Source organism: Pelophylax lessonae (assembly GCF_965119305.1).
Source record: "Pelophylax lessonae genome assembly, chromosome: 1".
NCBI lineage: Eukaryota > Metazoa > Chordata > Amphibia > Anura > Ranidae > Pelophylax > Pelophylax lessonae.
In genome coordinates, this window is record NC_138768.1 from 4122941 (window position 1) to 4128945 (window position 6005).

Genomic DNA, 6005 nt, shown 5'->3' on the forward strand with positions numbered 1-6005 from the left:
AGGGCAGTCAGACACTTCCGGTGTCCTCAACCCACTGTGCGTGAGTAGCTCCGCCCCCTCTCGCGGCCGCTAAGGTTCCTGACTCCGCCTCTAACGTTAAAGTCCCGCCCGCTGTCATATTTTCTTACACCCTCCTCACTCTGTCAATGCGGCCATAAAATCCCGCCCCCTAAGTCTAATTATTGATAGGTGGGAGTGTGAGGAGTGGAAAGGTATCCGCCCCCCGGTGATCTGAGTGGTTTATCGCGGTGTCTCCGCCCCCTATATTTACATAGATGTCTCAGGGAGTTGATGATAGGTGGGAGTGTAAGGAGTGGAAAGGTATCCGCCCCCCAGAGATGTAAGTGGTGTCTCCGCCCCTATATTTACATAGATGTCTCAGGGAGTTGATGATAGGTGGGGGTGTGAGGAGTGGAAAGGTATCCGCCCCCGGTGATCTGAGTGGTTGATCGCGGTGTCCCCCGCCCCTATATTTACATAGATGTCGCAGGGAGTTATTGATAGGTGGAGTGTGAGGAGTGGAAAGGTATCCGCCCCCCGGTGATCTGAGTGGTTGATCGCGGTGTCCCCCGCCCCTATATTTACATAGATGTCGCAGGGAGTTGTGGGTAGGCGGTGTGTGATATCGGGGTGTACGGTGTCGGGTAGTGAGGATATATTTATATATAAATAGAGCGATAGGAGAGATATATGGGGGAGGTGGGGCGGAGAGGGGTATATAAATCGGACTGTGATTGGACGGATCTCTCTATGAGTCGTTGCGATGTGGGGGAGGCGGGGTATATAAACAATTTTGGCGGCACTCTATATCCGGGTGAGGGGAAGCTCATTACCGGGGTCACGTGCTGAGTGCGCCACTCCCATCGGGGGCGGAGTCACTCCCGATGCCTCGGGGAAGGTCTGAGACAAGAGCCAATCACCGCCCTTACAGGGCGTCACCTGACACCTCCGGGTGAGTGAGTCCCCAGACAGCCTGGCACGGTCCGTCACATGACCAGGCAGGAGAAGCCGGGGCGGGGCTTGGAGCTGGAGGCGGGTGGATCCTAGATTACAGGTCCCTCCCTCCGCTCTGACTCCACCCAGCCGATGTCGTCATGTTACCCGGACCTTGGAAGAGACTCATGGCTGGCTGAGCGAGTCCGATGTGTGAGATGAGAGCGCCACTGCGCATGCGTGTGTGCGAGCTCCACAACCCAAGTCAGACTACTCTCCCCTCCCCCTTCTTTTATTATCTATTATAATTTGTTGTTCATTTTATTATTTTTTTTCTAGAAAATCAGAAAAACATTTGATAAATATTTTTATCTTTTATTTTATAATTTTTATTAACTATTATAATTTGTTGTTTATTTTATTTTTTTATTTTTCTAAAAAATCACATAGAACCCCCAAACATTTGATAAATACTTTTATCTTTTTATATTTTTTATTAACTATTATAATTTGTTATTCATTTTATTTATTTATTTTTTTTCTAGAAAATCACATAGAACCCCCAAAAATTTGATAAATATTTTTATCTTTTTTTTCTCTATTTTTTATTAACTATTATAATTTGTTGTTTATTTTATTTTTTTATTTTTCTAGAAAATCACTAGAACCCCCAAACATTTGATAAATATTTTTATATTTTATTTTATGTTTTATTAATTATTATAATTTGTTGCTTATTTTATTTTTTTATTTTTTTTTCTAAAAAATCACCTAGAACCCCCACACATTTGATAAATATTTTTATCTTTTTATATTTTATTTTATATTTTTTTATTAACTATTATAATTTGTTGTTCATTTTATTTTTTTATTTTTTTTCTAGAAAATTACCTAGAACCCCCAAACATTTGATAAATATTTTTATATTTTTTATTAACTATTATAATTTGTTGTTCATTTTATTTTTTTATTTATTTTTTTTCTAGAAAATCACCCAGAACCCCCAAAAATTTGATAAATATTTTTATCTTTTTTTTTTTCTATTTTTTATTAACTATTATAATTTGTTGTTTATTTTATTTTTTTATTTTTCTAGAAAATCACTAGAACCCCCAAACATTTGATAAATATTTTTATATTTTATTTTATGTTTTATTAATTATTATAATTTGTTGCTTATTTTATTTTTTTTATTTTTTTTTCTAAAAAATCACCTAGAACCCCCACACATTTGATAAATATTTTTATCTTTTTATATTTTATTTTATATTTTTTTAATAACTATTATAATTTGTTGTTCATTTTATTTTATTTTTTTTTCTAGAAAATCACATAGAACCCCCAAACATTTGATAAATATTTTTATCTTTTTACATTTTATTTTATATTTTTTTAATAACTATTATAATTTGTTGTTCGTTTTATTTTTTTATTTTATTTTTTTTCTAGAAAATTACCTAGAGCATTTGATATATAACATTTGATATATAACATTTGATATATAACATTTGATATGTATAAATATAAAAATATATATATATGATAAATATACAATATGATATGATATCATATAAATATATATAATAAAATATATAAATATTTTTTTTAGCAATGGCGGTCATTGCATTACTTTATGTCACACCGTATTTGTGCCGAAGTTTTACAAATGTATTTTTTTTTTTTTTTTTATAAAAATACATTTCTGTCCCAGCCACTTCTATGTGTAAAAATCAACTTTTTTTTTTTTATATAGAAAATTACTTAGAACCCACAAACATTATAAATACGGAGGGGAATCCAGTAATTCCAGTAGCTCCGGCTTGGCCGAGGAGGATTTGGAATATACAAATCCAGAAGTTGGCAGTGACGAGGCCCTGGGTTCTTCCACTGCGTCCGGACTTTCTCTCCCAAGGTTCGATATTCCACCCTGCTGTACAGTCTCTAAATATGATGGCTTGGCTATTGAGGCCTTAACCACTTAAGCCCCGGAAGATTTTACCCCCTTCCTGACCAGGGCCTATTTTGCAATTCGGCACTGCGTGACTTTAATTGACAATTGCACGGTCGTGCGACGCTGTACCCAAATGAAATTGCCGTCCTTTTTTCCCATAAATAGAGATTTCTTTTGGTGGTATTTGATCACCTGTGTGATTTTTATTTTTTGCGTTATAAACAAAAAAAGAGCGACAATTCTGAAAAAAAATAACAATATTTTTCACATTTTTTGTATGAAATTCCCCAAAAAAATGTTAAAATCAAAATTTTTTAACATTTTAGGCCAATTTGTTTTCTGCTACATATCACAATAAGCGTATTTTGATTGGTTATCGCATTTACTAAGGAAAAGATTTTTGTCATTTTTATTGGTTTTTTTTAACCAGTAATGGCGGCGATCTGCGATTTTTTGCGGGGCTGCGACATTGCGGCGGACAGATCGGACCCTTGACTGACATTTTTGACACTTTTGGGGTTACCAGTGACATCACTACAGTAATCAGTGCTATAAATATGCACTGTCACTGTACTAATGAAACTGGCAGCGAAGGGATTAACTTTATTGGTGATCAAGGGGTAAAGTGTGACCCTAGGGGCGTTCTTATAACTGTCAGGGGGCGTGGCTTGTGATGTAAGCACAGAGACACAATCCTACATAGCAGGATCGTATGATCTCTGCACTTACAAAAGGGAGAATGACAGGCGGCTGTGTTTACATCAGCCGCCTGCCTTTCTCCCTCTCCACCGGGAGATCGCAAGTGACCGGAGGATCTCAGAACCGCCGGTCACTCGCGCGGGGATGCAGGGAAACGAGCGGGGGCAGGAGCGCGCCTTCGCTGGTGCGCACTCGCCCCCGGCGGCGCGCGCTCGCCCCCTACAGGCTCCTGGGCAAGCGACGTAGTACTACATCACTTTGCGCAGGAGGGGCTGACTGCCGAAGTAAATAGTGGTGCAGAGGTCGGCAAGTGGTTAACCCCTTGCCAACTGCCGCACGACTATATACTGCAGCAGTCAGCCCCCTACAGGCAAAGTGATGTAACGATAGACAGGCGGCTGATGTTAACACAAACGTCTGTCATTCTCCCTTATATCATGACAGAGGCTATGCGATCCTGCTATGTAGGAAAGTATGTCTCTGTGGTTACATCACAAGCCACGCCCCCCCCACAGTTAGAATCACGCCCCTAGGGATACATTTAACCCCTTGATCACTAATAAAGTTAACCCCTTCCCTGCCAGTGTCATTATTACAGTAACAGTACATATGTATAGCACTGATTACTGTAGTAATGTCACTGGTACCCCCACAAGTGTCAAAAATGTCAGTCAGGGGTCCGATCTGTCCGCCGCAATGTCGCAGTCCCGCAAAAAAAAAAATCCCAGATCGCCGCTATTACTAGTTAAAAAAAAAAAAATTAATAAAAATGACAAAAATCTTTCCCTTAGTTAGTAAACGCGATAACTTTTCCGCAAATCAATCAAAATACGCTTATTGCGATTTTTTTTTACCAAAAATATGTAGCAAAAAACAAATTGGCCTAAAATGTTAAAAAATTTAGATTTTTACATTTTTTTTGAGAATTTCATATAAAAAAAATGTGAAAAATATTGTTATTTTTTTTGTTCATAGCGCAAAAAATAAAAATCGCACAGGTGATCAAATACCACCAAAAGAAAGCTCTGTTTGTGGGAAAAAAAGGACATCAATTTCATTTTGGTACAGTGTCGCACAACTGCGCAATTGTCCGTTAAAGTCACGCAGTGCTGAATCGCAAAATAGGGCCCAGGTCTTTGAGCAGCCAAATCTTCCGGGGCTTAAGTGGTTAAATATTTACACAGCAAACTAAAACCTTAAAAGGTTAAAAATTGCAAAATTGTAAATATTTTATGCACTGTTCCCTTTAGAAAAGGGTCCGGAGCTTCTTTGGGGCGACCTGGAGCGACCTGCATTGACTTCAATGTTATTAAGTCCGTGCTGGCCGCTCCGAGGTCGCGGTGCGAGCTGCGCGCCGCGACCTGTGAGGTCGCCCCGGCAAGTTGGATCGCCCCAGTGTGAACGGGGTCTAAATAAGATGACAGAGACTTGTGCAAAGTGTGTTTCTGTTTGTAGTTACATTGTAGCAGGTTTATGCAAAGTATGTGTAGCACTGCCCCCTAGGGGACTGCTGAGAATTGCACTTTCTGGATTCCAGGTTACCCTAAGCAGCTGATAGCAGACAGACATCATTGAAAGTCCTTGGCTCAGTCAATAATCAATCCAGGGGATTTGGTTTTGGGGTTTTTATTTAGAACTGGGATGGGAGAAAGGATGAGTGGGATACTCCAACTATGGACTGTGCACAATATTGAGGACAACTATCTGTAGAGCGCTGCTTCACCTTGCCACTGAAGTGAAGATAGTTTAAAAGGTTCCTGCTTTAGTTATTCTCTTCAGGGTTCTAACTTGGCACCCCCTTTACTTTTACTGCCTGTGTGCGCTGACACCCGTCCACTGACTCTATCCACTAGAGTGGTCCCCTTCCTGGGCAGACCCTTTGGCAAGCTCCCCGGTACTCACAGACACTGTTTTTCCAGAGTTGCTCTGTCGTTTACTCCACCAATCAGCTCTCCTGGACCTCTGGATTCATTTCCACACTCCTGGTCCACAAGGCCGACCGCCTGTGACCACCATCCACAGCAAACAGGAGGAGAGACAGCCGTCACCCTCCTCCTGGGACCTGGCTTCCCGCCCAAAGACACCCTACCACATGTGCCCTTGGCTTTTATAACATATCCCAGGATAGGTAGAGAGTCGTCTCCCCATCAACATTTTGGAAATTCGTGCAGTCAGTCGGGCTCTGAAATTCTGGACGCCCAGACTTTGGGGTCACTGTAACATAAATGTCAGATATAGGGTAGCTTTGCATTAGCGAAATATGAAGTGATTTGTAGAAATAGTGACTTGTGGATGTAGCGTCATTTTGGGTTAATTAATTTAGTATCAGTCACACACATATGTCCTGTTATTAGCATCTGAAAAAGACGGGGCCATTCTCTAGGATGGGGTTGACACCTGGGTGCCAATTAAAGTCTCCCAT